Consider the following 11,689-nt stretch of genomic DNA (forward strand, 5'->3'; position numbering starts at 1 on the left):
AAGCATGTCAGAAGGACACTTTTTGGTCTGTTGCTTGTATCTCTCCCAAGCTTCATAGAGGGATTCACCTTCCTTCTGTCTGAAGGTTTGAACATTCACTATAAGCTTGCTCAGCTTTTGAGGAGGAAAGAACTTGGCTAAGAAAGTCGTGACCAGCTTATCCCAAGAGTTCAGGCTATCTTTGGGTTGAGAGTCCAACCACACTCTTGCTCTGTCTCTTACAGCAAAAGGGAAAAGCATGAGCCTGTAAACTTCAGGATCTACTCCAATAGTCTTAACAGTATCACAGATCTGCAAAAATTAAGTTAAGAACTGAAAAAGATCTTCAGATGGAAGTCCATGGAACTTGCAGTTTTGCTGCATCAGAGAAACTAATTGAGGTTTAAGCTCAAAATTGTTTGCTTCAATGGTAGGGATGGAGATGCTTCTTCCATGTAAATTGGAATTAGGTGCAGTAAAGTCACCAAGCATCCTCCTTGCATTATTATTATTTTTGGCTGCCATCTCCTCTTCCTGTTCGAAAATTTCTGTAAGGTTATCTCTGGATTCTTGTATTTTAGCTTCTCTTAGTTTCCTCTTCAGAGGCCTTTCAGGTTCAGGGTCTGGTTCAACAAGAATGTTCTTATCCTTGCTCCTGCTCATATGAAAAAGAGGGAACAGAAAAATAATAATAATAGGGATCCTTTTTACCCAGGTATAGAGGTTCCCCTGTGTGAGTAGAAGAAGAAAAGAATGTAATGTAAAGAAGGGAAGAAGAGAAAATTTGAACACAGATGGAAGAGGGGGTTTGAATTTGGGTGAGATGAAGTGTTAGTAGATGAATAAATAAATAGAAGGAGATGAGAGAGAAAGAGGATTTTCGAAAATAAAATTTTGAAAAGGGGTTAGTGATTTTCGAAAATTAGGAATGAAAGCAAATTAAAATTAAAAATTGAAACAATTAGTTAATTAAAAAAATTTTTGAAAAAAAGGGAAGAGATTTTCGAAAATTAGAGAGGGATAGTTAGTTAGGTAGTTTTGAAAAAGATAAGAAACAAACAAAAAGTCAATTAGTTAGTTGAAAAAGATTTGAAATTCAATTTTGAAAAGATAAGAAGATAAGAAGTTAGAAAAGATATTTAAAAATCAAATTTTTGAAAAAGATAATATTTAAAAAAGATATGATAGAAAGATATGATTAGAATTAGTTTTGAAAAAGATTTGATTTTTAAAATCACAATTAGTGACTTGGTTCACAAGAAATCACAAGATGTGATTCTAGAACATAAAGTTTGAATCTTTCTTAATAAGTAAGTAACAAACTTGAAATTTTTGAATCAAAACATTAATTGTTGATGATATTTTCGAAAATATGATATAAAATTAAGAAAAAGATTTTTGAAAAATATTTTTAGAATTTTCGAAAATAAATAAGAAAAATGAAAAAGATATGATTTTTGAAAAAGATTTTGAAAAAGATAAGATTTTTAAATTGAAAATTTGATTTGACTCATAAGAAACAACTAAATTTTAAAACGTTTTGAAAAAGTCAACTCAAATTTTCGAAATTTATGAGTGAAAAAGGAAAAGATATTTTTTTTTTATTTTTGAATTTTTAATGATGAAAGAGAAAAACATGAAAATGATGCAATGCATGAAAATTTTGGATCAAAATAATGAATGCATGCAAGAATGCTATGAATGTCAAGATGAACACCAAGAACACTTTGAAGATTATGATGAACATCAAGAACTTATTTTTGAAAATTTTATATGCAAAGAAAACATGCAAGACACCAAACTTAGAAATTTTTCATGTATAGACACTATGAATGCAAGAATGCATATGAAAAACAAGAAAAGACACAAAACAAGAAAATATGAAGATCAAACAAGAAGACTGGCCAAGAACAACTTGAAGATCATGAAGAACACTATGAATGCATGAATTTTTCGAAAAATGCAAAGAATGTTTAGAAAAAAATGCAATTGACACCAAACTTGAAATTGACTCAAGACTCAAACAAGAAACACAAAATATTTTTTATTTTTATGATTTTATGAATTTTTTTTTTGGATTTTTCGAAAATTAATGTGAAAAAGAAAAATAAGGATTCCAAAATTTTTAAGAAGAATTCCAAGAATCTTTCAATATTAGCCCAAAGCTCCAATCAAATGGTTGGACATGGCTTAATAGCCAGTCAGCTTTAGGATATAAATTAGGCATGCAACAGCTGATATTCAAATTAACTTGCCTCTATGATGATGGTTGGAAGCCCATATCCAAAAGGATTAGACCTGGCTTTATAGCCAGCCAGCCTTCAACATGCTTCATGAAACACTAGAATTCATTCTTAAAAATTCTGAAATAATTTTCGAAAACAGATAAGAAATTTTTGAAAGATTTTTGAAAATTTTTTTTGAAAATAAAACAAAAAGAAAATTACCTAATCTGAGCAACAAGATGAACCGTCAGTTGTCCAAACTCGAACAATCCCCGGCAACGGCGCCAAAAAATTGGTATGCAAAATTGTTACTCTGAGGTTGTAAAATTTGTTGCTCGTTCTCTCCCTGGTAATGGCGCCAATAACTGGTGCACCATACCATGGTCCAAACATAACTTCACAACTTCGCACAACTAACCAGCAAGTGCACTGGGTCGTCCAAGTAATAAAACTTTACGTGAGTAAGGGTCGATCCCACGGAGATTGTTGGTATGAAGCTAGCTATGGTCACCTTGTAAATCTCAGTCAGGCGGATATCAAATGGTTATAGTGTTTTCGAATAGTAATAATAAATAAACAGAAAAGATTGAAATACTTATGTAATTCATTGGTGAGAATTTCAGATAAGCGTATAGAGATGCTTTCGTTCCTCTGAACCTCTGCTTTCCTGCTGTCTTCATTCAATCAGTCCTACTCCTTTCCATGGAAAACTTTATGTAAGGGCATCACCGTTGTCAATGGCTACATCTCATCCTCTCTGTGAAAATGGTCCAATGCGCTGTCACTGCATGGCTAATCATCTGGAGGCATCGCCGTTGTCAATGGCTACATCCCATCCTCTCTGTGAAAATGGTCCGATGCGCTGTCACTGCATGGCTAATCATCTGGAGGTTCTCGATCATACTGGAATAGGATTTACTATCCTTTTGCGTCTGTCACTACGCCCAGCACTCGCGAGTTTGAAGTTCGTCACAGTCATTCAATCCCTGAATCCTACTCGGAATACCACAGACAAGGTTTAGACTTTCCGGATTCTCATGAATGCCACCATCAATCTAGCTTATACCACGAAGATTCTGATTAAGAGATCCAAGAGATACTCATTCAATCTAAGTTAGAACGGAAGTGGTTGTCAGGCACGCGTTCATAGGGAATGATGATGATTGTCACGTTCATCACATTCATGTTGAAGTGCGAATGAATATCTTAGAAGCGGAATAAGTTGAATTGAATAGAAAAACAATAGTACTTTGCATTAATTCATGAAGAACAGCAGAGCTCCATACCTTAATCTATGGAGTGTAGAAACTCTACCGTTGAAAATACATAAGTGAAAGGTTCAGGCATGGCCGGATGGCCAGCCCCCATGCATGATCAATATGATCCAAAGATGAACTAAAAATCATAAGATGATCCGAAGATGTCAAATACAATAGTAAAAAGTCCTATTTATACTAAACTAGCTACTAGGGTTTACAGAAGTAAGTAATTGATGCATAAATCCACTTCTGGGGCCCACTTGGTGTGTGCTTGGGCTGAGCTTGAACTTTACACGTGGAGAGGTCATTCTTGGAGTTGAACGCCAGTTTGTAACGTGTTTCTGGCGTTCAACTCTGGTTCGTGACGTGTTTCTGGCGTTTAACTCTAGACTGCAGCGTAGAACTGTCGTTCAACATCCTTTTGCGTCATCTAAACTCGGGCAAAGTATGGACTATTATATATTGCTGGAAAGCCCTGGATGTCTACTTACCAACGCAATTCGAAGCGTGCAATTTTGAGTTCTGTAACTCCAGAAAATCCACTTTGAGTGCAGAGAGGTCAGAAATTAACAGCATCAGCAGTCCTTCTTCAACCTCTGAATCTGATTTTTGCTCAAGTCCCTCAATTTCAGCCAGAAAATACCTGAAATTACAGAAAAACACACAAACTCATAGTAAAGTCCAGAAATGTGAATTTAACATAAAAACTAATAAAAACATCCCTAAAAGTAACTATATCCTACTAAAAACATACTAAAAACAATGCCAAAAAGCGTATAAATTATCCGCTCATCAATATTCAAGGAACACCCCTTAACCTTCCCTTTGTTGTACCTTCTAGGACTAGTTGCTCTTCCATGACTCATTTTCTTTTTAGTTCATCCAAGGTCCTACACTTGGTTACTTATTTCTTAGTTTGTTTGATGATCTCTCTTGGCCTTGGTCTCTCTCATTGTTTTTGCACAACTCACAGTGACTCTTATGGAGACAAACTCTACTTTTATTTATGTTGAAATGAAGACTTGAAATACATGGCATTTTCTTTCTTAAATAAAAAAAACTCATAAAGACTTCTAACAGGAATTAAAACTAAGCATAAAGTATAAACTATCCTAGCATGATTTTTTATTCAAAAAGTAAATAAAGCAAAAGCTCAAACAAGATTTCAGAATTTAGAAAATGTCAACCATGGGACTCAACAACCTTGAGCAGCTTCATCTTTAGTTCATTGGCCCCTTCCCTTTGTCTTTTTTCTTGGAGGGGGATGAGCCACCTTCATCTGTCTTGGAGGAACCTTCTTGTGCTTTGGCATTCTTGGGCTTCCAAAATCCTGCCCTCCTTATATAATTCCTTTCATCTTCCTTATGTTTGGCTAGGATTTCCTCTTGTCTTGCACTTAGCTCTTCCATTCCTTGCATGAAGGTTGGGTATCCTGGGTTTAGAGCGGCTGATGAGTCGAATTCACACCCCATTCAAAATTGGTGAATTAGTCCTTTTGGCAAGCGCACCAAAATTATCGTCAAGTAATAACCCACAGTGGAGTGGGATCGTATCCACAGAGATTGGCAAATTCGAGCAGTTTTAATCAATTGATGAATTAGTCAAGTGGATCAATAGGATTGTAGAGTATAGAATTGTAAGTGACATAAATGTAAATAACTAGAATATAAAGAAAAGCAATAAAGTGCAGAAATATAAATGGCAGAAAGTAAAGGGCAGAATCATAAATGACTTGAATGTAAATGGGAATGTGAAATTGCTGAATGTAAAAATAAGCAGTAAAGAAATGGATAGATAAGAATTGGGAAATTCATTGAGATTGGGAGATGTTGTCTCTTTAGATCGAGTCTAGCTTATATCCCTTTCAATCATGCAACTCATTGACCTCTTGGCAATCATGATTGATTAAGCCCCAATCCCTTGGTGACTCAATCTCTCAGATCTTGATCAATAGCCAATTCCTTGGTCTAATTGCTCATGAAGAGAGATATGCTTGGTCCCTGATTATACCACACACCATTATAGGTCCAAGTAGAGGGAGGATTATATGTCACATATCCAAACACCAAACCCAGATTCTACTCTAGTGTGAAAAGGGTGATGAGTCAAATTCACACCCCATTATAAAATGAGTGATGAATCCGTTCTTTGGCAAGCGCACCAAATATCGTCAAGTAATAACCCATTAGGAGTGGGGTCGAATCCCACAGAGATTAACGGATTAAAGCAAACAATAGTTAATTGATTATCCTAGTTAGACAATTCATATTGGAGTGTGATATTCGAACAGGAAATGTAAATTGCATAAAAGTAAAGGAAAGCAATAAAGTGCAAGAAAGTAAATGGCAAGGAAAGTAAAGTGCTAGAAATGTAAAGTGCAGAAAATGTAAATAACCATAAAGTAAATAAAAGAAAAAAAGATAAAATAAGCATTGGGACCAAGAGATATTGCATTCTCCGGATTAATTGATTTCATCTCATCTGCAATCATGCAACTCATTGACCTTTTGGCAATCATGATTGATTGAGCCCCAATCCCTTGGTGACTCAATCTCTCAAATCTTGATCAATAGCCAATTCCTTGGTCTAATTGCTCATGAGAAGAGATGAAGCTTGTTCCCTGATTATACCACACACTTTCCTAGGTCCAAGTAGAGGGAGGATTATATGTCACCATATCCAAACACCAAAACCCAAATCCTATTCAAGTGTGAGAAAGAATTTCAAGCATGGTTTTATATTTCCTCTTCCAAGGTTCCCATAAAACCCAATTACATTCAATCTCTTGGTGTGGCCAAACCCAGAGAGGAGGAGAAGGACGTGAATCCTAGAGAGGAAGACCTCTTGGGACACTCAGTGACCAATAAGGAGTTTCCCTTTGAGGAACCAAAGGAATCTGAGGCTCATCTAGAGACCATAGAGATTCCATTGAACCTCCTTTTGCCCTTCATGAGCTCTGATGAGTATTCATCCTCTGAAGAGGATGAAGACATTACTAAAGAGCAAGTTGCTAAATACCTTGGTGCAATCATGAAGCTGAATGCCAAATTATTTGGTAATGAGACCTGGGAAGATGAACCTCCCTTGCTCACCAATGAACTGAATGCATTGGATAGGCATAAATTACCTCAAAAGAAGCAGGATCCTGGTAAATTCCTAATTCCCTGTAACATAGGCACCATGACCTTTGAGAAGGCTCTGTGTGACCTGGGGTCAGGAATAAACTTAATGCCACTCTCTGTAATGGAGAAACTTGGGATTTTTGAGGTGTAAGCTGCCAGAATCTCATTAGAGATGGCAGACAACTCAAGAAAATAGGCTTATGGACAAGTAGAGGACGTGTTAGTAAAGGTTGAAGGCCTTTACATCCCTACTGATTTCATAATCCTAGAAACTGGGAAGGATGAGGATGAATCCATCATCCTTGGAAGACCCTTTCTAGCCACAGCAAAAGCTGTGATTGATGTGGACAGAGGAGAGTTGGTCCTGCAACTAAATGAGGACAACCTTATGTTTAAAACTCAAGGATCTCCTTCTGTAACCATGGAGAGGAAGCATGAAAAGCTTCTCTCACTGCAGAGTCAACCAAAGCCCCCACAGTCAAACTCTAAGTTTGGTGTTGAACCCCCACATTCAAACTCTAAGTTTGGTGTTGAGAAGTCTCAACAATGCTCTGAACATCTGTGAGGCTCCATGAGAGCTCACTGTCAAGCTATTGACATTAAAGAAGCGCTTGTTGGGAGGCAACCCAATGTTACTTAATTATATCTATTTATTTTCTATTGTTATTTTATTTTTTTAGGTTGATGATCATGTGAAGTCACAAAAACTACTGAAAAATCAAAAACAGAATGAAAAATAGCATTAAAAATAGCTCACCCTAGAGGAAGAACTTACTGGCGTTTAAACGCCAGTAAGAAGCATCAAACTGGCATTTAACGCCAGAAAGAAGCATCAAGCTGGCGTTAAACGCCAGAAACAAGCACCAGACTGGCGTTTAACGCTAGAACAGAGCATGGAAGTGGTGTTAAACGCCAGAAACAAGCAGCAAGCTGGCGTTTAACGCCAGACATGCATTCTAAGGGCGTTTTACATGCCTAATTGGAGCAGGGATGTTAAATCCTTGACCCCACTGGATCTGTGGATCCCACAGGATCCCCTCAGGATCTGTGGATCCCACAGGATCCCTACCTTTTCTTCTCTCCTCTTCACACCTTTTCATAACTCTCTTCCCCAAATACCCTTCACCAATCACCTCAATCACCCTTCCCCATCACCTCTTCACCACTCACATCCATCCTCTCTTCTCCAAAAACCCCACCTACCTCCAAAATTCAAACTATTTTCCCTCCCAAACCCAACCCTAGTGGCCGAACCCTAAACCTTCCTCCACTCCTATATAAACCCCTCATTCCTTCTTCATTTTCACACAACACAACCCTTTCTTCTTCCCCTTGGCCGAATACACACCTCTCTCCCTCTCCTCCATTTTTCTTCTCATTCTCCTTCTTTCTTTTTTCTTTTGCTTGGGGATAAGCAAACATTTTAAGTTTGGTGTGGTAAAAGCATTCCTTTTTGTTTTTCCATAACCATTAATGACACCTAAGGCCAGAGAAACCTCAAGAAAGAGGAAAGGGAAGGCAATTGATTCCACCTCTTAGTCATGGAAGATGGAGAGATTCATCTCAAAGGTCCATCAAGACCACTTCTATGATGTTGTGGCCAAGAAGAAAGTGATCCCTGAGGTTCCTTTCAAGCTCAAAAAGAGCGAATATCCGGAGATCCGACAAGAGATTAGAAGAAGAGGATGGGAAGTTCTCTCTAATCCTATTCAACAAGTCGGGATCTTAATGGTTCAAGAGTTCTATGTAAACGCATGGATCACTAGGAACCATGATCAAAGTGTGAACCCGAATCCAAAGAATTGGCTTACCATGGTTCGGGGGAAATACTTAGATTTCAGTCCGGAAAATGTAAGGTTGGCGTTCAACTTGCCAATGATGCAAGAAAATGCATGCCCCTACACTAGAAGGGTCAACATTGATCAAAGGATGGACCAAGTCCATATGGACATATGTGTGGAAGGAGCTCAATGGAAAGTTGACTCAAGAGGCAAGCCGGTTCAATTGAGAAACTGGACCTTAAGCCTATAGCTAGAGGATGGTTGGAGTTCATTCAACGCTCAATCATTCCTACTAGCAACCGATCTGAAGTTTCTATAGACCGGGCCATCACGATCCATAGTATCATGATTGGGGAGGAAGTGGAAGTTCATGAGATTATACCTCAAGAACTCTATAAGGTGGCTGACAAGTCTTCCACTTTGGCAAGGTTAGCCTTTCCTCACCTCATTTGTCACCTCTGCAATTCGGCTGGAATTAACAAAGAGGGAGACATCCTCATTGATGAGGACAACCCCATCACTAAGAAAAGGATGGAACAAACAAGAGATCATGGACCTCAACAAGAGCATGAGAAAATTTCTCATCATGAAATCCCTGAGATGCCTCAAGGGATGCACCTTCCTCCACAAAACTATTGGGAGCAAATCAACACTTTCCTAGGAGAATTAAGTTCCAACATGGGACAACTAAGGATGGAGCACCAAGAGCACTCCATCATCCTCCATGAGATTAGAGAAGATCAAAGAGCTATGAGGGAGGAGCAACAAAGGCAAAGAAGAGACATAGAAGAGCTCAAGAGCACCATTGGTTCTTCAAGAAGAGGAAGACGCCACCTTCACTAAGGTGGACCCGTTCCTTAATCTCCTTGTTCTTATTTTCCTGTTTTTCGTTTACTATACTTTATGTTTATTTATGTTTGTGTCTTTACTATATGATTGATAAACCCATATTTTATGATATATTTTGTGCCTAATTTAAGTGATTTATTCAATCCTTCACTCACTTATTCATGTTAATTGCATGGCTTTACTTTCCTTTCCTTATTATGTGATATATGTGAAATACATGTTTCCTATGCTTTAAAAATAATTATTTTAATTACTCTTTATTACCATTCGATGCCGTGATTTGTGTGTTAAGTAGTTTCAGATATTCTAAAGGCAGGAATGACTTAAAGGATGGAATGGAAACATACAAAAATGGAAGGAAAGCACAAAATGGAGTTTTTGAAGAAACTGGCAGCGACGCGAACGCGTGGGCGACGTGGCCACATGCCTGGCGCGAAGAGAGCGCGACACGAATGCGTGAATGATGCGAATGCGCACCTTGAGCAGAACGCAGATGACGCGGACGCATGACCGAAGCGAACGGGTGATAAGGAAAACTCCAGATGACGCGACCGCGTGACCCACGCGGACGCGTGACAGAGGCCACGCACCAGAAATTACAGAAAATGCCCCCAGTGATTTCTGAAGCCCTTTTTGGCCCAGATCCAAGTACAGAAAGCACAGATTAGAGGTTATAAAGTGGGGGAATGCATCCAGTCAAGGGAGAGTCTCCAATTATTCACCTTTCATGATTTAGATGTAGTTTTTAGAAAGAGGTTCTCTCCTCTCTCTCTTAGGATTAGGATTTAGGATTTTTCTTGCTTTCATGATTGCCCCTTTCTATCAGGTTCAACATTCCTTTTAATTAATTATTTTCTCAATTTAATTAGTGAACTTTTCTATGTTACAGATTATTCTTTTAATTAATCTTATTTGAGGTATTTCAGTTTATGATTGCTCTCTTTTATTTATGTTACTGTTACTTCCAACCTGAAGATATTTTTATTCGAGTAGATTTACTTTTCCCCTTTTGGTCTTGGTTAAGAAATCAGTAACTCAGGAGTTATCAAACTCAACGTGATCGATAATTGTTATCTTTGCTAATTGAATTGAACTTCAATAATTCCAGTCCTTTCTTAGGAATTGAGTAGAACCCAAAGATCAAACTAATTAATCCACTTGATCTTCCCTTGCTTTAGTAAAGGCTAACTAAGTGGGATTAAGATGCAATTCTCGTCTCCATTGATAAGGATAACTAGGATAGGACTTCCAATTTCTCATACCTTGCCAAAAGTGTGTTTTACAGTTATTTATTTATTTTACTTGTCATTCAAATTACTTGTTCCTTACTTTCAAAACCCCAATTTACAATCTTCATAACCAATAGTAAGAACATACTTCCCTGCAGTTCCTTGAGAAGACGACCCGAGGTTTAAATACTTCGGTTATCAATTTATTTAGGGGTTTGTTACTTGTGACAACCAAAACGTTTGTACGAAGGAATTTCTGTCGGTTTAAAAACTATATCTACAACGCGACTATTTTTATAAAATTCTTTACCAGCAAAATATCCTAACGTCAAAATGGCGCCATTGTCGGGAAACTGCAAACGTGTGCCTTATTATTAGTTATTGTAAATATTTTATTTTGCCTATTTATTTATTTTATTTTTACTTTTTAATTTTTATTAGCTACTATGAATTCTCACCCCTCTCGCTTTGAGTTTGGTTCTAATATTGTTGAAAGGAGTGAAAGCTATAACAGGAATATGCATCAAGGTCAGAGAAATCAAAGATGGATAGAGCCAAGAGGATTTGATAAACCCTTTAGGCAACAACAATCCCTTCCAAGATATCATAGACAAAGACCATTCTACAATGCATGCCAAGCTGATAGATATGGTGGACAACCTTATAACTACCAACAAGCCCCACCCTTTGCTTATAGACCATCCTCTCAACATAGATTTGAACCACCATACTCACAAGTTCCTTTTTACCATTCATCACCGTATGACCCTTATCCACCACAATCCCAATCCAATTACTCCTGAGAACCACCACATTCTTGTTCTGAACCCCCCTTCCCAACCAATGAACCCTCACACCCACCCCAACCTCCTATAGACAACAGACTACGTGTTCTTCTTCAAGGGCAAGCAAAGATGGAAAAGAGCGTACTGGAACTCACTACTGTCGTAACTGAGGTAGTAAATTTAATAGCTTCCTGACATCTGAGGACTCAAAGTACTCCCACAGCTGCATGTGGGAAATCAAAAGAAGAGCGTGGCATGAAGGAGACACTAGAGACCCCGGTGGACAATGAGGAGCATGACTTTGTACTGGAACAAGTAGAGGAAGCCATGATAGTTGTAGAGGAAGAAGTGGTTGAAGATTTAGGAGATGCTGAACCTCCGTGGGAATCAAGAGCCATAAAGGATTCCGCTGAGAAATCCGAAATTTATGTCAAGGAGGACAGTGCACAACCTCCACAAC

General features: G+C 38.0%; 1 non-coding gene across 1 annotated transcript; it reads left to right on the top strand.

The window, feature by feature from the left end:
- On the top strand, positions 1–108 carry LOC148547999 (small nucleolar RNA R71). Its single transcript, XR_015897859.1, has one exon. It is a non-coding gene; the product is annotated as a small nucleolar RNA R71 (small nucleolar RNA).
- Positions 109–11,689: the final 11,581 nt, after the last annotated feature.

This window comes from Arachis ipaensis, chromosome B8, assembly GCF_059453495.1.
Source record: "Arachis ipaensis isolate K30076 ecotype BB chromosome B8, ASM5945349v1, whole genome shotgun sequence".
In the NCBI taxonomy this organism is placed as follows: Eukaryota; Viridiplantae; Streptophyta; class Magnoliopsida; order Fabales; family Fabaceae; genus Arachis; species Arachis ipaensis.